This window comes from Podarcis gaigeae, assembly GCF_964106915.1.
Source record: "Podarcis gaigeae genome assembly, chromosome: 3".
Taxonomy (NCBI): Eukaryota; Metazoa; Chordata; class Lepidosauria; order Squamata; family Lacertidae; genus Podarcis; species Podarcis gaigeae.
The window spans coordinates 23048045-23073919 of record NC_139680.1 but is presented as its reverse complement, the minus strand read 5'-3'; the positions used below and the strand labels follow the sequence as shown (position 1 = coordinate 23073919).

The 25875-nt window shown below is 41.6% G+C and overlaps 1 protein-coding gene and 1 long non-coding RNA gene across 3 annotated transcripts in view; both read right to left on the bottom strand.

The window, feature by feature from the left end:
• The window catches only part of CSMD1 (CUB and Sushi multiple domains 1), a 949787-nt gene that overhangs the window by 405871 nt on the left and 518041 nt on the right, over positions 1–25875 (bottom strand). The gene's annotated exons all lie outside the window — the stretch shown is intronic.
• LOC310840695 lies at positions 17755–22287 on the bottom strand. The gene is made up of 2 exons (XR_014562002.1): positions 18219–22287; positions 17755–18099 (listed from the first exon to the last, which is right to left on the bottom strand). It is a non-coding gene; the product is annotated as an uncharacterized lncRNA (long non-coding RNA).

Sequence of the window (25875 nt, the reverse complement as noted above, 5' to 3'; positions counted from 1 at the left end):
GAGGGATTCCAACATCACACTAAAATTATCATTCCATAAGGGCAAGGCATTTTGGCATAGCTGACAGAACAACCCCCCGCTCCCCATGTGCACACTTCCAGAGTTTCTCTCTGTTGGAATTCAAGCCCTTCTCACGAGAAGCTGGCAGCAGTCCAGGCACCCGGCTTGATTTCCTGTTGACCTCCCTGGCTGCATTCCCCAGCAGACACAGGCAAGGTCTCAATCGGCGATTCTTCTCAAACGTGAGAAGAACACACCCCTCTTTCCTGCCTCCCCCCCAGGCAGGGGAAAGAGATAGACAGAAACGTATTTACATGCTTTTATTTCTGTCTTTGCAGCGTTACAGAAAACATGACTGCTCTCTTCAAATTGCAGCAGTGTTGTAACTAAAACTTCCTGTACATCCTGTACAGCTCATATTACACTGTGAGGTAATTCCAGTGCTGCGCACTGTGAAATGACTGCCCCTCTGTTCCCACAGCAGTCCCAACATTCCCATCATGTTTACACTTCAAGCTAGGACTTTGCAGCTGCATTGCTTCATTATCGTAACTAATTCTCTCAGCTAATTTCTGGGGATCTTCGAAGCCCAGGGGGTTGTGGGGCAGAGTGAAGAAAGACCTGCTGCAAAAGCAGAAGTTGTGCAGGACTTTAACTGATGAGACTCATTAGCTGAATCCCTCCCACTGTGCTAAATTGTCAGATGTGTCAGGGAGGCGGGCGGCCTTATCCATAAAAACATAAGAGCCAGCTGTACCAGGCTAAAGTCATACAAAGGCCAGCATCCCGATTCCACAGCAGAATACCAGATGCCTATGGAAAGCCTCAAAGCACAGCACTGTCCCATCAACTGAAATTGAGAGGCTTACTGCCTTCAACAGTGGATATGGATTATGGTGGGATGCAGCCAAAACTGGCTAGCTTCTATGAACCACAGTGCCTTCATTTCCTTTCCATAATAAATTATGTCAATGCAGGTTCCCTGTAAACAGATATTATTACTTCATTCCCTGTCAGCAGGGTAGCAGTGCTCTCTAGGAGCATATAGCTCCAACAATGGGATCTCTATTCAAAAACCCAGTTAGAGCATGTCATACAAATTGGTACTCCAGGTCTAACACCATTCAGGATTAAGCATTTCTCACTATTGTCAAGTCACAATCTTTCCAGGTTACCATGGTTATCTAGGTGTCAAAGAAAAGCATAAATGGAAGAAAATGTTTGAAGGGCATTTTAGAAATAAAGTGTTCGTGTTCAAACAGCGCGCTAAGCTATTTTTCAATAATACATTTATTGCATTGTTTAGAAATATGCACAATGTATTTCAAGATTTATTTATTTATTAATTGTAAAGGAAAAAGAGAGGATTGAAGCACTCAGTCAAGATTCTCTCAGACTCCCTCCACATTGAGTAGGGGAACACGTGATCCAACCCTGCAAAACTGTTTTCTCAATATTGAACCGGGAAAAGAGGCTAACAATTCAAAGTATAGCAGGATCACATTAAGTAATAGGCAGATCCTTTTAGAATTAAAACTATATAAAGAGAGTCAATGCATTTATCAGTAAATCTGCATTTGACAAATGTATGTGGTAATGAGAGAGCTATGAATTAAAAAAACCAAGCTCTAGAACCTCAAGTTGTATATATCATTAAAAATTGGCTCTGGTTTTCCATAGCTCAGCAAATTACAAGGCAATTTCTTTGCTTTGTGGTCAAAGAAATACAATATGTAAAACCAATTGATTTCCATTTTCATCTATTAATCTTCTCTCTTTGTCAGGCAAATTTGAGCAATCTATATCCACATCCAATTTCCTTCACATTACACACACACACACACACACACACACACACACACACCACTGCAAACACCACTTGTAGCTCTCTTGTAAACAAATAACCTCTAAAAGGCAGAACTCATCTGAAAGCAAGCTGGAGACTAATTTCACAGCTATCTGGAAGCATCTACAGCAGTCTATAGAAGGGAAGGGTAACTGTTGCTGTGTTGCAGTTCTCTCTCTTATGTTTGTTTGTTTAAATTTATACACTGCTTGATTGTTAAAAAAATCCCTCAAAGCAGTTTACAAAAGATGAAACAGTAAATGGACAGAGCATGGTATGACATCTGCTAGAGTTTGAAAGGGTCAGCTGTCCATCCACTAAGAATGGATGCAGTCTCCAGGAAAAAGCAGGCGTATCAATGACTGAGAATGCAATCCCATTGGGTTTCAAAGGTACTTGTGATGTGGCATAGGAGTCTGATGTATAAAGGAAATCCTACAGAGCAATTCCAAACTCTTTGGAACCTAGTCATAACCTCTTGACACTCTGGTGACAGTGCCAAATGGGATCTTTGGTTGCAACACTCCAGACAGATTTTTGTCAACAGAATGCCACTGGCTGTCAAACTTAAGGACAGCAGAACGTGTGGAGTCTCTACAAGAGCATTACAGTGGTACCTCAGTTTACAAACACTTCGGGTTACAAACACTTCGGCTTACAGACTCCGCTAACCTGGAAGTAGTACCTCGGGTTAAGAACTTTACCTCAGGATGAGAACAGAAATCAGGCGATGGCAGCGGGAGGCCACATTAGCTAAAGTGGTACCTCAGGTTAAGAACGGTTTCAGGTTAAGAACGGGCCTCTGGAACGAATTAAGTTCGTAACCAGAGGTACCACTGTACTTTATTGCCAGACCCAGCTAAAAGCTGTGGTATAATCCAAGCTTAATAAAGCCAAACTGGGCTAGGTTCAGGATAGAAGGAGAAGAAGAAGTAGCAGGGAAATGGGAAGTTGCAGGAGGAACAACCAAATAAACCCAGATTAAGACCACAAAGGAAGCTGGCTGTTTTCTAAGGAATGTATTGGGCCTCAGCTGGAAGCATATGCATTACAGCCAGGAGGAATAGATGGACTGCTTAGCGAGGGGGGAGCCATGCTGGGACTTGGGACCTTTCCTCCTTCACAACCTGGATATATTCACCATAAGGAGCATCAGCCGTCAAACCAGGAAATATCCCATTTCAACTCTGGCAGATTCAGAATCATTTGTATGAAATGTGAAAACACCTCCTGATAAATGATTTTCAGAGAGAAGACCCTTGCCTCTAGGAAAATGTGACCTTTGCTTAATGTGAAAATCAGCTTTACATCACCATCCATGCCTGACTTATAGTTCTCTGACTAATACATAGTAACAGACTTCATGGAAATTGAACAGTCAGGAAATTATACCCATCATAGACAGATAGGGGAGTATAAATTATTTTACAGAGGATGAAGAGTGACAAAATGGCATCTCCTTTTGCAGGCTTCTTCACTGAGTCATTATGCCACATATCCCCAGAACCAAATTCTGCAGAAGGAAGGTCATCCTTTCTGCTTGAGACCCACCCAACCCTGCTGTTTTATGATAGATGCCACGTATTGAAGGATTATGTTTAAATCCCTACATTAAAATAAGATGCAAAGTGTGCAGAAAGGGCAAACTTGTCACCTATGATGTTCTTAGCTGAACAGGTCCCCTTCTGCAGGTATCTGATGGTCATGTCACTTCAGGAAGAGGCAGAGACTGGGATACAAAAAGGTGCGTCAAGCTTTCTGTCCATCCTCCAGAGCTTTTTATGTCTTTCTTCCTGTTGCAGCACCCAAGGGAAAACAATGGCATCTAGCGTGTGCTTTAGACATGCGTATTAGCCACTCCAGATCCCAGCCATAATCATACCATATTATGATTGACCTATATTGCGCCATGTTGCAACGACACCACATTACTCAAAGAATCCAAAGAGCGGACCCAAAACAACCATTAATGAACATCAATGAGCAGTGGCCTGAATGTGCCTTCATTGCACCCGGGGGGCAGGCACACACAGGCGCACTGGGGGAGTGGGGAGGAGGATGCAGCAGCACAGGCAAGGACACTTCCAATCAGTTCGATCCAACTGATTTGAAGGGTGCGTGCCTCTTGTGCCCTCCTCACGCTGCCCTGCCAGAGCAGGTTGGAAGGGGGAGGTAAGGAAGACACAACAGGGCAGGCAAGTTCTCTTCCAATCAGTCTCAAGTGCCTTTATGATCTGTGTTGTTGTTTAGTCTTTTAGTCGTGTCCAACTCTTTGTGACCCCATGGACCAGAGCATGCCAGGGACTCCTGTCTTCCACTGCTTCCCGCAGTTTGGTCAAACTCATGCTGATAGCTTCGAGAACACTGTCCAACCATCACGTCCTCTGTCGTCCCCTTCTCCTTGTGCCCTCAATCGTTCCCAAAATCAGGGTCTTTTCCAGGGAGTCTGTGCTTTTAGTTTTTATAGAGATTATGTTCTGCCTCCACTGTCAGAGACAGTATGCTTCCAGTTCCTGGAAACCACCAGAGGGAAGACTGCTTTTGTGCTTGGATTTTACTTGCAGGATTCCCACTGGAATCTGCTTGGCCACTGTGAGAGCAGGGTGTTGGATTAGCAAACAAAGCAGCAAGGACTTAAATTGGATTGCAGTAAAAAGAATTTGAGTTGAAAAGTGATGATAGCACATGACATGGCACTTACTGGAGATCAAAATCTGAGAAGTAAATAAAAACACAGCAGCAAGCATAAAACTCAACCCCTAAAGTGCGCAACGATATGTGACAAAGAAATAGAGGGAGGGAAAATCCCATTAGTGTGTTTTTATCCCCAAGACTGAAAACAATATTTCATTCCAAAGTTTCTGGAAGTTTATAGATTAATTTAAAAATCAATTAAGAATATGGAAAGCACATTAATAATGTTTAGAATAATAGTCTTATTCTCAATTGTAAGGTTTACTTTATTTGTGTGTAGTCTGCAGTTAAGTATTCATAAATATTTACATGTGCGGAAATCATAATCCCTATTATACTGCAAATTAGATCAATTGGGTTTTATAAAGTCACTTTAATTGATAGTATTTTTAAGATGTGCCTGTCTTCTAGCATTGGGGTTTTTTATTATAGGGAATTATCATAATATGCTTACCCAAGAGTAAAAAAAATGCTTACACTTAGCACTTTATAATTATAATTATTAAATTACAAATGTGAAATAGTTTTATAAGAAGCATCAGCATGTTTGTCTGGAATTACTTTTAAATATAATGCTCCATAATACTTATTAATATACCATTCAACTCACAGAACAATTACAAAGGGGGAGAAGTAAGGAAAAAAAGAAATGAAACACAGGCATTTTCCAGTTCATTTATGCCTTCATGTAAATTGCTTAAGCAGCAGAGATGACTGTCTTACTGTCTAAACAGAAGCTAGGAGGTACAGGATATTAAATTTTAGTGGGGATAAGGTGCAGGGAGATCCAGAAATTGTGTGAGGTCAAGGAAACAAAGTCTTCTATTCACTTTCCCCTTCACGTTAAATAAAACTATTTTGGTAGCAGGAACCTACTAATCCCAACCCAGTCTAGCTAAATCAGGGGTGATGCCCAAGGGTGCTTGGTGCCCTTGAAGTCTTCCTTGGTGCCCCCACCCCACTGTCCCCTAGGGGTAAATACCTTTCATTCCTTGAAAATAATAGAGCTGAAGGAGGGAGTTGTGAGATTGACACCCTTTCCCACTTCTTTTCCACCGTATCCAACTTCTACACATGCACTCATCCTCTGTATCCCAGGTGGGTGGGTGGTGGGTCTCAAAAGACGAAACCAGAGAGGTGACATCCATGTCACTCACTCAAAAATCTAGATGTGCATATGGGTCTAAAATGGTTAGACTGCCCCCTAACTTGCCCATAAGCATAATATATCAGAACTGATGTGGAAGACAATATTACTCCCTTCCAAACATTCCATGATTTTGCATTCATTGGTGATTATGGAGGCAGGTTCCACACTCAACCTGTGCAAGTTCTGCTTGCTTGCATTGCTATACCTGCTTATATCCACCTCCTCATCTCTTGTTTATTGTGATGAAACAGCTGTGAAATAAAACATGCAGAAAGTAAACAACAGCCAATGTGCTTTTTCCCCCTGGACACCTATTTCCCTGCTTATTGTTCCTGTTCTCCACAAAGTTTATGTCCTACAAAATCAGCCCCAAGTAACATGGCCAGAAAGGGAAGGGAAGGCATGAAACTGTCTTAGGGACAACAGTGCTGGAAAACAAAGTGGATTTTAAAGCTATTAAATGGGAATGGAGAGCATAGCATCTTCTATTAATGAGCACAAGGGAAAATTATAGATGGAACTAGATTATACATTGCAAAGACACTGCATGTGGAAATACACTGCCTAAATGATATTATTATTATTATTATTATTAGATGAAAGAGAAATTTGTTCATTCTGTACTTTAAAATGAACCAACCTATTTTGCCACTTCTGGACTGATATGCAGCTTAGGATGCAGCTATTAAGAGGAGTATGCACTTCTCTGAATTTTGTAATGCCAGTGCTGTACAAGAAAAACCACACATACATGCATTTTTACAGCTGCATGTGCATACAAAAATGTGTATTCTAGGGAGAAATGCATTAAAAACATGCAAAATGCATATTTCAGGGGAAGACTGTATACAAATGTGTAGAATTTAAATGCACAGTTTTTATTTTAAAAAATCAACAAAAATGGGATGGAATGGAGCAAGCATTAACCTTGTCTGATGTCATATATGACATTAGGTACAATCACATGTGTGTAGCCTGGGGAAAATGGCCCTTGGGGGCCAAATTAGGATCCCTGCTGGACCTCATGTCAGAGAGATATTTATTTGCATTGGTGACCTTCAGTTGCAATCTGTGTACGGTACATATTAAAAACACAACTAAGCAGATAAAACACAAACAAGAGTTAAAATTATGCAATTTAAAATTCAAGACAAAGCAAATAAAATTGCAAGGGTCTGATGATGTTTGTGGGTCAGAGGTTCCCCATCGCTGTAGGAGAACATGCTTAGAGAGTGTAGATTCTCAGCTTTTAATTGTGGCTTGTTCAAGGGGAAGCACAATATTCTTGAATATTTGCAATCCTCCTCAGTTATACCTGAGCGAATCCTTTTGGCATTAGTGAGTTTTACACACACTGTTATGAACAGCAGTTCAATTTTTTTCAATGCTTATAAAGATATTTGTCAGCGTTGTGCAGTTCCTTGTAAATTCTGCCCATTTAAGAAGCATTTTTATTAATGCATTTTTGTTTGCAATCCAACATTTTGAAAAAAAAGTTATATATACTCGTTTGTTGGCAGATTATGCTCCCCACACAACTTTCTGATGCCACAGATTCTGGGAAATTCTACACATAGGCTCATTAAGCGTCATGAATCACCTTCAAAGTCTCCCCATGCATAATTTGTCCTTTGCCAAAAAACAGCTACAAGGTTTCAACACTGACTTCACTCTTTACAGAATTACTCATCGTAAATAACGTATATTGGATTAAATTGATGGATTCTAGTTTGATATTAAATTGCTTTCTTTGTTTGTGTGTGATAGTCTTCAGACTTGTGCCAAGCTGCTCCTGAATGGTTTGACATACCGCTGTTCTAAACGGTTTCTAAAGAAAACAAGAACTTTAACACAGCCAAAATTAGAACAAAGTCTATTTTCTTCCTTGTAGGGCACCCGCAACCCATTACTGCCCAAATTTTGTCTCCCTTGATTGCTGCCTTATACAACTACAACTTCTTAATAGATACACTTCAGTTTTATTCTGTGGACACAACCATAAATGGCAACAGAGCCAAAATGGAATTGGTGCAACATCAGTGGGATACTCATCAAAATTTATTCTGTGGCCCAGTCATTCCAGACATCTGCTGCGAAGCCATTCAGGAGGGGAAAAGCCGGGGAAAGCTTTTTTTTTTTTTGGAGGGGGGGGATTGGCAAGTCTGTAAGTTCACATGAAGGAAGGTTTGCGAGATCAAAAGAATACACATGCCAACCAGGATTTGTCGCTGAAAATAACAGGGCTGCTTTCCACACACAAAAGATTTATTTAATTCTATAAAAATGTATAATAACCTACTCTTCAGAGGGACACAGAAATAATATTCTAAGAAAAAACGTTGCTTAAAAAGGCAATCCCATTGTCCTTTTCCCAGTAATCCCCCCAACACCCCAAAATTCCTAGAATTTCTCCTATCCCTGAGAAAATCAGCAAAATCCCCTTTTCTTTTGCAGTCCGAGAGTGGGGCTGCGTAACTTTTTGTTTCTCTCAGGTGCTCCTGAATTTAATTTTATTTATTTTTATATATATATATATATATATATATATATATATATATATATATATATATATATATATACCCTGCCTTCTCAAAGGACCCCATGCTTTCATCCGTAGTGAAGGAAGAAGTGGTGATGGTACTGTACTGTTTTTCCAATGATATTGAGGTAACGTAAGACGAGCCCATTCTTTTGGGGTCTCACTTTGAACAACCATACAGTTGTTTCTCAACTTCTTTAATTACAGTGGTACTTCGGGTTAAGAACTTAATTCGTTCTGGAGGTCCATTCTTAACCTGAAATTGTTCTTAACCTGAGGTACCACTTTAGCTAATGGGGCCTCCCACTGCCGCCACGCTGCCACCGTGCGATTTCTGTTCTCATCCTGAAGCAAAGTTCTGAACCCGAGGTACTATTTCTAGGTTAGCGGAGTCTGTAACCTGAAGCGTCTGTAACCCGAGGTACCACTGTAATTCTTTAATATATACAGATATGGGAAAGACTGCTCTTAAAATTGCAAAAGTGTGAAAGTGATGCCAGACATAGTGTGGCAGAACAAATTAATAGTAGTGCCAAGAATCACCTCACAGAAGGCAGAAAAACATCACAATGCGTAGTAGAAGCCAAAGGAAGGATTTTTACTTTTTGAGTTATGAATTATACAGAAAACCCAGATCAGCTTCTGATTACAGGCAAACTTCAGAGCAAAAGGAAACACTATGCATTTTTAATATCTCTAGTAAGTGCAGTTGATGCATCCAAAGTCAAGAAACTTGAATTGATGGTGTATATGGCTACAAAATCCCTGACAAATGTACTGGCCTTAGACAAGATTTTCCAATATGCTTCTGCCCCTTGAGATAGTGTAACAAGAAATAGAAAGCACAGATGGATTATCTTCCAGTGAATAGCTTTTTAAGATCAGTGGGTTGTGCTCTACGACCACCTTCAATATCTGAATGCTGAGTAATATGGAAATCCCCATGCTTAGAGTCTATAGGTGAAGTTAGCTGTTTCAAAACATTCACATTATAATGTAAAAACAAGTGAATGTGATTCACAGGGTTTCACCACAACTTAAAGGATAAGTCAGACTCCTGGACAGGAATCTTGAATACAATTTGAATGAATCGAATTTTGAAACTCAATCACACAGGCTACACAATAAAAATCATCATTAAAAAAACAACTGGTAGTTGTTATTGTGGTTGTGTCAGTGTTTGAAAAAGAAAAGGCTCTGACCTCCTTTGACTCCTTCGCCTGGTCCTCGGACCCTAGTTGGCATAAAAGAGTCCTTGAAAAAGAAGAAGAAGAGTTTGGATTTGATATCCCGCTTTATCACTACCAGAAGGAGTCTCAAAGCGGCTCACATTCTCCTTTCCCTTCCTCCCCCACAACAAACACTCTGTGAGCTGAGTGGGGCTGAGAGACTTCAGAGAAGTGTGACTAGCCCAAGGTCACCCAGCAGCTGCATGTAGAGGAGTGGAGACGCGAACCCGGTTCCCCAGATTACAAGCCTACCGCTCTTAACCACCTGAAACTGTTACTAACCTGAAGCACCACTTTAGCTAATGGGGCCTCCTGCCGCCGCTGTGCCGCCGGAGCACGATTTCTGTTCTCATCCTGAAGCAAAGTTCTTAACCCAAGGTACTATTTCTGGGTTAGTGGAGTCTGTAACCTGAAGCGTATGTAACCTGAAGCGTATGTAACCCGAGGTACCACTGTACAGGCATATGTCGGTGAAAGGCTGCACGAGTCATGCAGGCTTTGCCGATTCATTGTAGGCCACTGACTCATGCTGACTCAGTTCCTTTGTATTAAAGAAACAAAGGGAAAAGGACTTCTCCCTTTGTTATAAAAGCCAGGAGTTTACAGCAGTAATGTTGGGGTCAGACGCTGAACAAGGTTATGTGACAAGCAGAGTGCAGAAGGCAGAGAAAAATGACCAGTGGCTGTTTGAATCCTGTGCTTATGGAGAAGGCAAGACCTTCTTCAAATTTAACACTGAAGACCCCCCCCCCAGGCTTTGGTTGTATATCTGTGTAAATAAACCATATATCATAAAGACACCACTGTCTCTGCTGTGCCCCATTTCCAAAAGGAAATGCAGATCCTGGGTAAGCGCCTGAAACTCCCACACTGCTGTGGAGATTGAGTGTGGCATGCAACACTATTTTTTACTCTATAGCAATTATAAAATGCCCTGAGCTATGTCAGGTAAACTCACACAGTTCAAGTGGCCTGGTCAAAAAGTTCATCTCAGCGGCCGCTGTCCCCTGCCTAACTTCAGAAAGTGGGCTGTCTTGAGAAGTGGGCTGTCTTGTGATGGGGCACATAAACAAAGCACATGCACAGACCCAGAACTCCTTGCCTTCTAAAAGATTCTAGACCATTTCTGGACATGCATGTTCAAATGAGATCTACATCCCTGCCTTCCAACTCCTTTGGGTGATATCCGTTCATGTATATCTTTTATATCATATATACCTTTTTCCAAGGCACAATTTATACATTTAATAGAATCAGGTGGTAAAGTTGTTCCTAGACTGAACCGCTTAACCTTGCAAGTGGATGGGTTTGTGTTTTTTTAATGTCCCTTCACAAAGAAGAGGCTATTTTTGGTCACACTAATTGTCAATGTGAAGGATCCCATTCCCCACCCTGCTCCATGGGGGAGCAACTTCACTTTTGTTGGACGTATAAATATTTCTCTCTGCAAGGGTGGTGGTGCGGGGAAGGCAAATACATTTGTGTGCTGTATTTAAAGGGGGTTGAGGGTGTCTGACACAAATTTCCTAGCCAAATGCTCACTGAACAGCGTCAGTCATTGCTGTCTTAGGAGAATATCAGCTTTAAAACAGCTTTTCCAAAATGTCTTTCCAAGAAAAAGAAACATAACCAGAGACTTTACAGTCTGGATGCCAGATAAAGTAAGCGTCTAAGATTCCAATTTAAATGTAAATCATCAGATGGTTTTAACCCTAATCCTCCCTTAGGTGTTGTTGAGAGGTGAACAAGGCTTCCACCGTCCTCCGGTGTTTTTCACAGCTTTCTTAATTTCCTTCTTTGGAAACTCAGGAGGATCACTCATACATTTATTTCTCATTAGCTGTCATATTACATATATCCACCTCGGATCGCCTGCATGTTTCTGGGTCGATGTCTGCTTTTCTTGAAAATTCAGACACTTTTCTACCTGAGATATGTTGGATTTGTATGTCCTTCGGAGATTTCAAACCACATACTGAAGTGGAACCAGCTCTTACCATGTTTTTTTGTTAAGTTGTTTTTTCTGTGGTAAGGCTATCCCTTCAACTTCTACATGTGGTTCGGCTATTACACTATTGTCATTAAAATGCAACTTGCAACCTTTATCACCCAAAGCTGAACATACAATTGGGCAAAGTGCTAGACTAACAAAGCCTAAATCCTTAGACTATTTGTTTCAGAGATACGGGGGGGGGGGGGGGAATAGCAGCTACTAGTGATGATTTTGCTGCTTAATTGCCACCTGCCAATTGTTACTGTGCTGTTTTTGCAAGCTTATTTTGAATTAATGGAAGGGATAGCTAAACAGAGCATGAAAAAATAAGAAATAAATAAATGTACATCTCTATCTAATAACATTTTGCAAAGCAGCATTAATATCTGCATACAAGGAAAGCACTATGTTCTTTTAAAAGTTGCAAAATGCATGTTGTTTATTGTTAAGTGCTCGCATCTAAATTCTTGAAAAAACTATTAGTAGCAGAAAACAATTTGAGTTATGGAACCAATTCAACCTTTTCAGTATTTGTCAGGCTTTATTGGCAGCCCCAGTGACATTTATATGGTTAAATGAAAGCATAAATGTCTGAAGCTGCCAATGGAATGTTTAAGAGGACCACATATGATCAGAGGCATCTATAAATATTATTTGGATGCATTTGAGTTACAGACACCTACGATTCCTTATCAAATCACCAACCCTGTTCTATGGGAGGGGGAAGTAAGTTTTCCCTGTGAAGAACAGTGCTTTTGTGGGAATGAGTTATTACATAAATAAGTTGTCTTTAAAGCACATCCTCTCCCACAATGCTTTAAAAAGAAAAAGTGGCCTGGCAGATTATTGCAATACCCACCCAAATTATTTCTGTAGCTAGCAAGTTATTGTTGGGGCTTTCTTGCTGCTAAATGGACATTAATTCACAAGAAATATTTCAGTAGGGAACAACCTAAGCCAGGGACTGAGAACCTGTGGCCCTCTACAAGCTGATAGATAAAGTCCCCTCGTCCACTGGCTGGGACTGATGGATGTTGGAGTCAATGACATCTTAAGAGGAGTTTGGATTTGATATCCCGCTTTATCACTACCCGAAGGAGTCTCAAAGCGGCTAACATTCTCCTTTCCCTTCCTCCCCCACAACAAACACTCTGTGAGGTGAGTGAGGCTGAGAGACTTCAGAGAAGTGTGACTAGCCCAAGGTCATCCAGCAGCTGCATGTGGAGGAGCGGAGACGCGAACCCGGTTCCCCAGATTACGAGACTACCGCTCTTAACCACCATACTGGGCCGCAGATTCCTCACTCCTGATCTGTTTGGGGCTTTGATATGTTTGGAGCTGTGCATGTGAAAACCAAGGCCTAGCACTGATAGGAAAGGCCTAGCACTGATACTTATGCAGTACCATGTTCTATCTCTGATATCAGGAACTTTGAAAGAACAGAACATATTGTGCAATCCAATGCACATTTATTCAGAAGTCAGTCTACTGTTTTTAATGGGAGTCCCTAGTTCATTTAGGACTGAGTAAATCGGCTGCATGATGTGTGGTGTGTTCTATCTAGGGTCACGATTCTTCTGAAAGAATGGGTTCATATTTGGGAGTTCTGCTGGATCCACTGCTGTCACCTGAGGCACAGGGAGCATGAGTGCCACAGAGTGGCTTCCAACAAGCTTGGGCTTGTAACTCAACTACAATCCCATCTGGACAGGGATAATTTGTTGGAAGCCGCCAAGAGTTGCTGGGCAGACCCAGCCAGATGGGCGGGGTACAAATAATAAATTATTAATTATTATTATTACTATTACTATTATTATTATTTAGCTACAGTAATCTATGGGCTGGTAACCTCAAGCTTTGACAATTACAGACTATGCCGTATGAAAAATATAAACTTTAAATAATGTAGTTTTTGACAGGCATGCCAAAAGGAAGGTGAAAGTACTGGTGAATATCATCATACTTGTTTATGCCACCTTGCACAGTCAGGACTTTGCAAACAAAGGTAGAAAAATATGAGTAGAAATAAATACAAAGATGCTCTTCAGCAACATTCCTGAGAATTTTTTTTGCACGAGTCTTAGATGATTCTTGCCAAAGTGCCTGGCATGCACTGCTCAAGCAAATGAAATTCCAGGAAGACTTGCCATACAAATGGAGACAGGAAACCTCTCCACAGAAAGAAAACATGTGCTCAAGAAGCATTGCAGCAGGAAGCAGCTGACATCTCCTCAAGGTGGAAATCCACCTTCCAAAGCACAGCAAACATCTTTGCGGCTCAGGTAACCTGCTGCAACTATGGGGGATCCTATCACTACTTGAGAGCCAGCAGGTCATCACCTTTACAAATGGGTTTACTCAGGGTGCTCCACACAAGCCAGTCCATCTGCCTGGCCAGTGGCGGAGCTTCATGCATGGCACCCAGTACAGGGTGGGGTGGGGGCAGCCACAATGGCACCCCACTGGGATCATGGCGCCGGGGACGATGAACTCCCTCTTCCTCTGCCAGTGTGTCTGACTTCATCGAGAAACATCAGATTCAAATTCTGCACATGAAGATAATAGATGATGATCATTAAATCATCACTGTGTTCTCATGCTGAGATGCCAAGCAAGTATCTCTCTCTCTCTCTCTCACACACACACACACACAATGTACATGTGATCCTCACACTTTACAAGCTACCCTGCCTCCATGAAAGTACTTTCTGGGCAGGGAACTGAGAGTCTTTGAAGCAGCCACTAACATGCAAAAAGCTTAACACAAAAATTAACCACCCAGTTCAGCTCTTTTTTATTCTGTTTTGCTTTGCTTCTCCCAGCTCAATACTTTTTAACACCCACATACTATTTGCCCTGCTGATTAAATAATATCCTGTGATTAACAAATTGTTCAGACTTCTAGATAAATCAGAAAGAAACAACAGGGAAGGGTGTTTATGCTTACTCTCTCTGCAGGGATCACAAACAAAGGCACCTGCAATAACAACAGATTTTGTTATTGCCAGGCTGGGTCAATGAAGTACAATGTCAGTTCTATTAGACACCTATTTTCTCTTTATTTGTTATGCTGTTATTATGTATCATAAAAACGAGTGGAAAATAACTGCTAGTCTAGCCTGCAGTTGCCCAGTGTTATTTTGCAACGCTCACTCACCACTGTTACAAGCCATAGCTAAATTGCCAAGATCCATCCACCTAGTGGATCAACTGCTTGCAGAGGGTTTATTACTTTCAGTGGGAGCCCTGTGCATAAATCAAATACTGCCCCAGCGTAATTCTCCTGAACTTAAAGCTGAGCTTTGATGTGGCATGGTGGGGCTGAGTTCCTTGGAAAGTCCTCAACACATGGAAAACCCTTTGGATCTAGCTAGTACGTGCTTGATAGCCATGCCCAGTGGAGTTTCAGAAGTAAATGGAGCTCTGTTTCCATAGCCTTTTTTAAAAAAAATAATGGTTCCTGACAAAGCAAGATTTCTCTTTGATGGCTGTATGGAAAACACAAAAAGTTAAAGTCTTCATGAAGACTGCTAAATTAAGTCTGTCCTTGACCTTAAACATAATATGTGCTTCTCTTTACTTCTATCTTTTCTCAAAGTTACAGAGTTGGAATATAATAATGGTTACAGAAAATCATATTCATTATACCAAGACTTCTTTTTTTTGGGGGGGGAAGCATAGCTTGAAAATAATCTGGTTAGTCAACAAAGATTAAGTGATTTTTGTGTTTGTGACAAGGTGGAGTACCATTCCCCCCCTGCCAATGACAATTTTTATATATTGCATTCAAGACACTTTTATCAAAATAAAAATACTAGGACCTCATTTTCTTTCTTAAATCAAAAAAGGACTATGTGCAAAAAAATCAAAAAAGGACTATGTGCAAAATTTAAAAAACAACAACATCATGTTCAACATGTTGAGTTAAGGGCTTCCTATTTTCATTCAAGCTCTGAAATACTTGAGAACTATAGTCAACAGAAATATTATTTAGGCAATATTGATATGGTACGGTATCCTATCACGTGTTTAGTTTTAATTTGATTACTTTTGAGGATGCTATGGCTACAACTTCCTCATCCAACAAACCTGAAATTGAAAAGGAAAATTTAAATGGGAAAATTAAAGGAAGAAATATCCTCTTTATTATGAGATCACACTCTATTTAGAAAGGCAAGAATTCACAAGTAACTTACCTTATGCCCATTGAGTGGATAGTTTATTAAGTGAAATAAGGTTAAAAATCATAACTGCCCACTCCCCCCCACCCCGAACAAGGCTCTTTTTTAATGGGGTCACAAACTTTTACTGCTGTGTCCTCTTATAATCCTGGATCATTTATTAAATTTCTAAACATTCATCCGAGGATCACAGGGCAGTTTACAATATAAAAACACATAACAAAAAACCCAATAATCTTCCCCACACAAATGCAGTTTAAAAGACCATAGATTATCTTAAAATGGAATACGCAGGATGAAACGGTTAAATCAGCTATGATTAAATGGGCACAAGACATTGGTCATAACATTATGTTTGCTGACTGGGAACAGTTGTGGACCACCGGTATGAAATTCACGGCATGTAATGCTTTAAGAGAGAATATTATGAAAATGATATATAGGTGGTACATGACACCAGTCAAGCTTGCAAAAATATATCACTTGCCAGATAATAAATGTTGGAAATGTAAAGAGAATGAAGGTACATTCTTTCACCTTTGGTGGACATGCCCAAAGATTAAGGCTTTCTGGAAGATGATCTATAATGAAATGAAAAAGGTATTTAAATATACCTTTCTGAAGAAACCAGAGGCCTTTCTCCTGGGCATAGTCGGCCAATTGGTGCCAAAGAAGGATAGAATTTTTTTTCATGTATGCAACAACAGCAGCAAGAATACTTATTGCAAAGTATTGGAAGACACAAGATCTACCCACCCTGGAAGAGTGGCAGATGAAGGTGATGGACTATATGGAATTGGCGGAAATGACTGGCAGAATCCGAGACCTGGGAGAAGAGTTGGTGGAAGAAGATTGGAAGAAATTTAAAGACTATCTGCAAAAACACTGTAAAATTAATGAATGTTAAAATGATGTTGGATTGAAAATAAGTGGTATTGCGTGTTGAGTTCCACAGTGCCGCCCCCCAAATAATTACACACTTCACACATCAATTTTTGTTTAAGGTTTTTGGCATAATTTTGGCCACAACTTTATTCAAAATACAAAAAATTGTGAGTGGTTGCTTAGGCATTGGTTATGACTATCTGTCCTGGCCCTCAAGGACAGAGCTGGTCCTTCCGGACTCCAAGGGAAGCCAGTGTGGGAAACAAGTATTGGTTGAGAAATGAGGCCGGGAAACAGACCCTCGCTTCTCACCCTCATGTTCCGATGGGGCTTGCACGGCCCAAGTCCGGCTCCACGGACAAGGACGAAAAGAATGGCAAGCCCCTGGATTCCTTTAACGGAATTCCCTTTCCGCATCATTTGGAGGGATAGGCACTTACCCCTCCAAGCACCAATTAACCAATGCCTAACCGCCAACCTTACAAGTTGTGACGATTTGCTACGCAGTAGGCAAAAACCAAATGGCACCGGCCAATCAGCCAGATGGCAAAATTCCTACCAGGCCCCCGCTCCAAGGCGAACGACCCCATGACAGGCATAGCAAGGTCAAGCGATCAAACTTAGATAAAACCCCCCTATTAAAGGGAGGGAGGGCGGGTGATCCGATGCAAAACGGCCAAGAAGGACGTCCCCACGTCTGGCCCATCTATTTATAGCTTCTGACTCCTCCTCCGAATTGGTAACAATCAAAATTCCCCAGCAACCCAATTAACCCTTAAGGTTAGGGTTGCTGATCAATTTGCCTAGTCATGGGAGGGCGGCCTGTTCCCCAACCACAACACGTGCTCTCTGCTAGGGAGAACACGCTTTAGCAACAAAGTTAATAAGAATATGCAAAAATGAATTGATAATGGATGAAAATATAGAGTTGTAATATGTTAAGATAAAGAGTTAAGATAAATGAAAGAGGGCAAGGATTTGCTGAATGGATTATATAAACCGGGAATACAAAAAGGGGAGGTGTGAGGTGGTCAAGGAAACAAGCTAATGAGTTTAAAGCTATAAAAAATGGATTTGTTTTTAACTTCTTTTTTTCTACTTTTGCGTTTTCTGTATTTTGTATTTTTCTTGTTTTTTTATGCATTTTTGTATTTATGACTTTGTAAAATCTTAATAAATATTCTTAAAAATAAAATAAAAGACCATAGATTATCTAATGAGTCAAAGATCTAGGAGAAGAGGAATGTTTCTGCCTAGTGCCTAAATATATTTAAAGAAGGTGGCAGGTGAGCCTTAGCAAGGTATCATATTGATTCACATGCTGTACAATTACCCCAGCTGATTTCTACAATTTGTATGGATGTTAAAGGTGCAGAAGCAGGGCTGGCTGGGAATTCACAGTTGAGTTTGACAATCCTAGCCCTTAAAGGTTGCAGTGGGGAAAAAGAAAACCCAGTAGATAAAGTACACACAGCAACACAGTCGCACAATGAATCTTCTTCTCTCTTTCTGGAGACTCTGCTGTGGCTCTTGTGTTTTTAATGAGGTTGTCAACATTTCCTGACTGTGACTCCTTCTCTACCTGTAACAAACAGTTCATTTAAAAAAAAAATAGGGAAGAAAATTGCCAAGTTATTTCCTACCTAGGATCCTGTATCTGTAACAGTTTCCAACTTTTACCAAGTACTGTTATTTATTTACCTGAAACACTGGATTCAATGGTTGACATTAGTATGGGATCGTGTTGCTGGCCTTTAAAGGTTGCAGTGGAAAAGAGGGAAATCAGCAGATAAACACACAGCTTCCCTCTAAATATTTCTGCCCTTTATCACCCTATTTTCATAGTACTTGCTTTGCACAACTCATGGTATGAATTGGGGGGGGCATGATGTTGTGAGTTTCCCTGCTGATGGTGGTCATGGCTGTGGCGTTTGCCTCCTAGGATGGGTCAAGGAAAGGGTTAAAATGGGTGTGATGTGATTGGCCAGTGAGAACGCAAGGGGGGAGTAAAAGATAGAGTGGGAGGTTTTGAAAAGTCAGTTGAGGCTTGGGTGTTGGAGAAGGAAGAGGGTGGAATAGGCAGTGGGTTGGTCGAGTGGTATTGTGAGAGAGTGAGAGGAATTGTTAGGGAGTTAGATAGATAGTGGGGAATAATTCAGTTTGAAGTTGTTAGGAACTAAGATTTAAGAAACTGACAAGAGAAAAATAAACCGAAACCATACGCTTATTCCTGCACTTAAAAATAAACTTGATTATTTGTTTATGCTAACAACTGTCTGGACTCTGTGTGTCCCCGTGAGAAGCGGGGTGGTGGCAGCGAAGAGAGCAACCGCAGTGGTGGCACAGGGTCAATAGACCGTGAAACTTCCGGGGGCCCTGTGTGATCGCCACAATGGCAAACTCAGGAAGTGACCCCTATGACTCGCAAAGTGCTTAACAATTTGAGTGTGAACCTGGCCACGGGGCTATTGGCATCCATTATGAGTACATTGCCATCTCCACAGTATTGACCAACCCTCTGTTAAGACCAGTGTTGAGTTCTGACAGCTGCTTTCAACGGAACATATGAAGAACAGATTAGCACCCCCCTGAGCAGATTCCAAATGAAGTCTCCTCGTTTCTAATTACATTTCTCATTCCCAGATTGCAAAATGGCATTTCTAGGCAGACTTGACTCCCAACATCTCCGTTCTAGAAGCATTACCGAGCCAAATTATGTAAACTAAGTAGGAGAGGTCAAGTGTGTGCCCACAAACCTGAAAATTCAATAACCCAGAACACAAGCTGCACATTAGTTAACTCTAATTGTCAGGAAGCAAAACAATGTTTGCCATCCATCTCACTGAGCAGACATTTGTGGCTAGACTCTAACCACATTCAGGTTAGATTTAGGATCTGGGGCAGTACCAGTACTACACTAAGCAAATCATTAGCTTTCTAATAATGTTGATATATATTAGACAAACCAATCAGATCTGTATTTTCCGAAGCTGACTTGCAGCTCTACTTTAATTTATATTTTCCTCTCCGTGCTGAAACACTATGGAAACAGGAGATAAATCCCCAAAGATTAGGTTCTCAAATGGGTGGGGGGTGGGTTTGTTCTACAAAAGTAATGCTTATGTTTGTTTATTGCCCCAGCAGAATGCTCCCCTCAGTACACATTTTTTAAAAGTATTGTTTCATCACTCAACAAGGAACTCCAAAAAGAACTTAAATTATTTTCTGCATTTCCACATTGATTTGTTGCCAAAGTTGTACTGTTTACAGGGAAATAAATGCTCATCGCTGGAGCTAAAATAAATGTTCAGTCTTAATGCTAACAAGAGAGAGTAATTGAAGAGGAGAAAAAAAAAATGCATTGATCTTCTCCTGATGCTCCAACTATACAAATTACTTTTTTGATTAACAGCTAGAATTACCAGGGCCATGTCTTCTACATCAATAAGTCAATCTGAAAATCATGCAACTTTGCCAGAATAGGTGTGCTACTGCAAATGTGTTGACTTTTCAATCTAAGCAGCTTAAGCACTATCTTTTAAAAGAACACAATTTTAGCAAACCTTAACAAATCATGGAGCTTACAAAAGAAGTTTACATTTGACACAGTGAAACTGTTATAATTTTATATCCATTGGATAAGCCAATCAGAAAAGTCAGCCAACAAATCATTTTTAAAGACAATTGTAATATACCTTCCAAAGCAGAGCTGGCAAACCTTTTTTGGCATGAGGGCTGCAGTGTGCTTGGCCCAACCCCACAGTCGGTCATGCCCTGTCACATGCAAAACTTCCCACGCCCTGATTCCATTGCAACAATTGCCTATGGCTCATCGCTGGTGTAGAACAGGGGTCAGCAAAGTTTATCTTGCCTGGGCCGGATCGGTCCCGTGGAGATCCCTCCGTGGGCCAGATGGTGTAAGAGAGAGAGCGCCTGTGATTTTCAGCTTCTGCGTCTGTGGAAACATGATTTTTGGTGCCGCAGAAGCGAGACCCCACACTACACTGGTTTAGTGCAACGCACGAGCGGGTGGCTTGTGGGCCGGTCAAACGACCTCCGCAGGCTGCTTCGAGCCCATGGGCCTTAGGTTGCTGACACCTGGTGTAGAATTTTGCAGGTCATACAACAGGAAGAAATTAGATTTCTAAGAGGAATGCCTGAGCATCCAACCACTCCCCATGATTATGACTGTTTCAGTGGTGTGCAGTGAAATTTTCTGTAGGGGAACAGTTAGGGCCAGAGGCGCCAGCTTGTGAGGGCAGTGCCCACTTGACATCACGCCCCCTTCCCTAAGCCAGGCAGAGACTTCCCGGGCCTTGGGAAGGAGGCATGAAGCCTGTGACAGGCTGCTGGATCCCTCCTGCCTCCTCCCCAAAGCCAGGTGGACTTTGGGAAGGTGGCAGGCGGCTTCCTGGATCCGTCAAAGCATCGTGCCTCCCACCCTAAGCCGGACAGAAGCTTCTTGGGCTTTAGGAAGGAGGTGCCAGGGGAACATTTAGGGGACTAGCCTAGTCCCCCTAGTCCAAGGGTCAGCAAACATTTTCAGCAGGGGGCCGGTTCACTGTCCCTCAGACCTTGTGGGGGGCTGGACTATATTTTGAAAAATAATAATGAACAAATTCCTATGCCCCACAAATAACCCAGAGATGCATTTTAAATAAAATCATACATCCTGCTCATGTAAAAGCACCAGCCAGGACCCACAAATAACCCAGAGATGCATTTTAAATAAAAGGACACATTCTACTCATGTAAAAGCACGCTGATTCCCAGACTGTCCGCGGGCCGCATTTAGAAGGCGATTGGGCTGGTCCCGGCCCCCGGGCCTTAGTTTGCCTACCCCTGCCCTAGTCCAAAGACTGCACGCCATGGGACTATTTGATACTAGATGTATGCATTAATCCAAAACGGAAGCTTTCATTCACTGCACTTCCAGATCAGAGTGTCCTCGAGTATACGGGATTCCTAAATAGAAATAGCTAAATAGGCATAAAGAGGTAATGAACCAAAGAGACTAGGTGTGGAATTAGAGTAGCAGAAAGCTGAAAAAGAGACTTACGTTGGAAGATATCAAAGAAATAAAAAAAACCAAAACCCTCTATAATCTGCCATATATCTTGAAAGTGAAGTAGCTATGAAAATGAGCAGTCTCACAAGTTTCTGTAATGCTGTTTGTGTATGACAAGCTATCGGTAGAAGGCTTTTCAAAATCGCATCTTTACAAATTACAATTCTGACATTTAAATAAAAGGATCCATCAGGGCTGTTAGTACGATTAAGGAAAGCCACCACTTCTTCTGCACTAGTGAACTCCTATTGACCTCAAAATCATTTCTTCTGACACAAAGGACACAAACCAGAATATCAAATATATTTCCACAAGAGAAGAACCTGTAGAATTCTTGCTGCTAAAAGTCTGGCCTGCTAATCCCGGAGTTGACCAAACTTTGGGGGAAGTACAACGGCACATAAACAAAACTAAAAGTGAGAAACTTAGGGAAAAGTGAGTGCACACAAAAGCTATAAATGCTATCCATTTAGAAAAGAACAAAACAAAGAGGAATCCTATACTTTCACAGATGGCCTATCACAAGGGATGCTCACATCTCTTTCAAGGAGGAAGTCAGTTAACACATGCAAATTGGCCGTTAGGTGATAGGCAGTAAGTTTCCTTAGGTTTTAATTTTTTATGTTGCCTTAATCTGCTTACTAAAATTAGATTGCTTCCATTCAATAACTTTGCCCAATATTCAATATTTTGTTTGCAATTCAAGATAGTCATGAGAGCTGTAACAATTGTGAATACAATCCACCTTTCCATTTCTCTGAAATTTGTGGTGCAGCTTCCCAGCAAAATAATGTGTAAAGAAGTGCACATGTTCTGGCTCCCACCTGATGAAGAACTTGAACTCCTGTTGCTGCTTCTACCAAAATCTTTAATGCTCAGATGAGTGCAATACACAGGCAGCGTGTACTTCAAAAGCACACCAGGTACTACACATGGCTTCACAAGCAAATACATTGATCCAATGATGTGATGTCCCCTGCCAACCTGCTATAAGGAATAAAGGTAAAGGTAAAGGTACTCCTGACTGTTAGGTCCAGTCGCGGACAACTCTAGGGTTGTGGTGCTCATCTTGCTTTACTGGCCGAGGGAGCCGGCATACAGCTTCCGGGTCATGTGGCCAGCATGACTAAGCCGCTTCTGGCGAACTCCGTTTACCTTCCCACCGGAGCGGTACCTATTTATCTACTTGCACTTTGACGTGCTTTCGAACTGCTAGGTTGGCAGGAGCAGGGACCGAGCAATGGGCGCTCAGCCCATCATGGAAATTTGAACCACCGACCTTCTGATCAGAAAGCCCTAGGCTCAGTGGTTTAGACCACATGCTGCCCACGTCTTGCTATAAGAAATAGGGGAGGGCAAAAGTTGGCGTGACAAACGGGTTCTGTTCCTTCGACTGGGCAAGCAAAACAGCACTTCGCTGAGAAGGTGGAAGCAGTCCCCTCTGTTCAGGTGCGGCCATCACCTGCCCCTCCATGCTTAAGGGTATTCCGTTAAAGGAACCTGGGGGTGTGGATCTCATCCGAAGCCTGGGGAGGGGCTAGGCCATGCCATGACCCCATTGGGAACCTAGGGGGTGCTCGAGTCGATCCTCATTGGCGGGGCTGCCTCCACCGGAGGTTAACCCTTACCAGACTCCCTGCAAGACAGGCAAGAGTCAGATATAGACTGTTGATGTCAATGCCTAAGCCAATACCACTCACATTCTGTAACCCAGTGTTCCCCAACCTTGGGCTTCCAGCTGTTTTTGGACTACAACTCCCATCATCCCTCGCTAGCAAGACCAGTGGTCAAGGATGATGGGAATTGTAGTCCAAAAACAGATTGAGGCCCAAGGTTGGGGAACACTGCTGTAACCAATAAAGCTGTGGCCTAAATTTTGCCCATTAACATTTAACCTAGAATTCTGTGTCCTTGTGTCTTTATTCTTCTTGGGGTGGCTTGGGGGCCTTGACACACAACACAGCACTTCGCTGAGAAGGCTGGAGCAGTCCCCTCTGTTCAATGTCTGCAAGACCAAGGCGATGCAGGAGGTGTTACTACCTCCTCAGAAGCAGATGGGACAGTCCGAGCAGCAGTGGGAGTGGACATGGCTTCTGACAACTCCAGAGGTAGAGCTGGACTGCAATAGACAATGTGTATGAGCCAGAAACAGCCTCTGACAGCTAAAGAGATAAGAAGCCGAGGCTGTAACTCGCATGGTGAGAAATGCTGAGGAGATGGGCCGAGGCAAGGGAAATCTGACCCAGGTGAGGCAAAGCCCTACTAGTGTTTCCCCTGCTGTGTGGCTTAAGCGTACACAGTATCTTTTCAAGAGAGGAGAATGGGGAGAACACTAGTACACATTGGCCCTGCCTCCACTGGCTGCTCAACAAGGTCTGGCAGCTACCAGCTGCTGCTGAATGGGACTTACTTCCATATCAACAAATTACTAGAGAGCAGTAAGGCTCAGCCATGTCCAGTGACGGAGGAACCCTCTCTGGCACCTGGGGTGGGACACCAAGGGGTGCTCTTGACTGCTCTACAGCTGGGGGAGGCAGCGGGCCATCTTGTCACCTTCCCAAGGGTGGATTGCCCCCTTTGTACGCCCCTGGCCATGTCAGGCTGTCTCTGGATCACGCTCACTACTTCTGTATCTCCACCCCAATTAAATAATGTAGAGAATGTCAAAATCACTCTACAGCTCTAACTTTTGATTATGAACATTACTATTATTATTATTTAACCTCACCTTACAAAATCAACAGTGAAATAAACAAACCTGGGCTCCAATCCAACACAGGCATACTTAGCAGCCCATTGATTTCAACAGGTTTCAGTCCTTAGATAGATAATAGCCCCAATTAGTTTTCCACATCCCAAATCAGAACGTAATATTAGAGTGGAACAGAACTGTCACAATATGTAACATACACACAAGACCCTAAATATAAATCTTTTACATTGTTCCTTTTCTAGTTGGAAAAACACGTAAAAAAGCTACTGCTGGTTTAAGGATATGTACTGAAAATAGGTTTTTTTAAAAGGAGTTTTCTATATCTATTAATGTTTTGGATCCAATATGGAGAAAGACAAATTATTTTAATATACAGTTATAATGGCTGGTAAGAGAACAACCCAATACTCCTAATTATGTCATTTGTCAGGCTTTTCCTTCCAGTTTTATTGTGTACATGGGTATTTTGTTTTTCCCCCTGAACAATTAAGACAATAAAAACAAATCAGCTGTATGCTGCAAGAACACTATTTGTCCACAGAGTATGTTATTATGCATGTATAAAAGCATAACATGGGAATGTCTAGCTTAAAGAAATCTAATACAACCAAAAATACACAAATATTTTGAGAATGTGAATCATCCAGCAATGTTCAGGGGCTTATTATGCATCAAGAAAGCAAATGTGATTAAATAATGTATGCCTGTTGCTGCCATAATATGATCCTTATGGTGGAAATGTTGAGGTTTACCATCTTCAGTTGTTATTGGAGATGGTGTTGGGGTGATTTGTGCAGACTATCTAGATTCTTTCACAGGTTTAGTTAATTGCACTTATTTCTACTTGAAGCACACCCATTGACATCAATGTATCAAAGCTGCTCTGAGTACAACGAACATTGGCTATAACTGAGCATCATGAAAATCTGATTGGCTCAGCCAGAGGTCTAAATTCTGTTGGGCCAATGGGTACTTGACAGAGGAAGGCCTTCAAGTATCATAATTCTGTGTGTGTTTTTAAATGGTCTTGTGAGTTTGCCAACTCTTTCCCCCTCACAATCCTGCACAACTAGTGTTATTCACTGATGCCTATTTGTGAAGTCCATGGAGTCAGCATCAAATTGAAACCCAACAGGGAATATTTTCTGGACATTGTGATAGCAACAAGTCCAAAAATAATATTTCATGGGAATGTTGCCAGCTTCTCATCTCTTCTCAGTACAATTCTACAGCTAGATCCTAAGTAGTGATGGATGACCCACACAGATCCATTTTCGAAATAATCTGGAGCATTATCCCAGACTCCAGGTTTATCCAAACTCAACATTGGATCCAGGGTAGATTAGGTTCCTATGTCTTGCCAAACAGTGACATATGCACAGTTTATGTGAATCTCCACGTGTACTCCAAGTTGAGTGACAAATTGCTGGTTGGGAGGATACCAGTTAATTTAATCAATTGTGGGTTCTATATCTGATCCAAAAATGTTTGGATTTTTTTTTTTTGGGGGGGGGAGGTTAGATCCCTAAAATCCAGTGTCCAGAACTCTCTTAACTCATCATTAATTATAAGTGTTT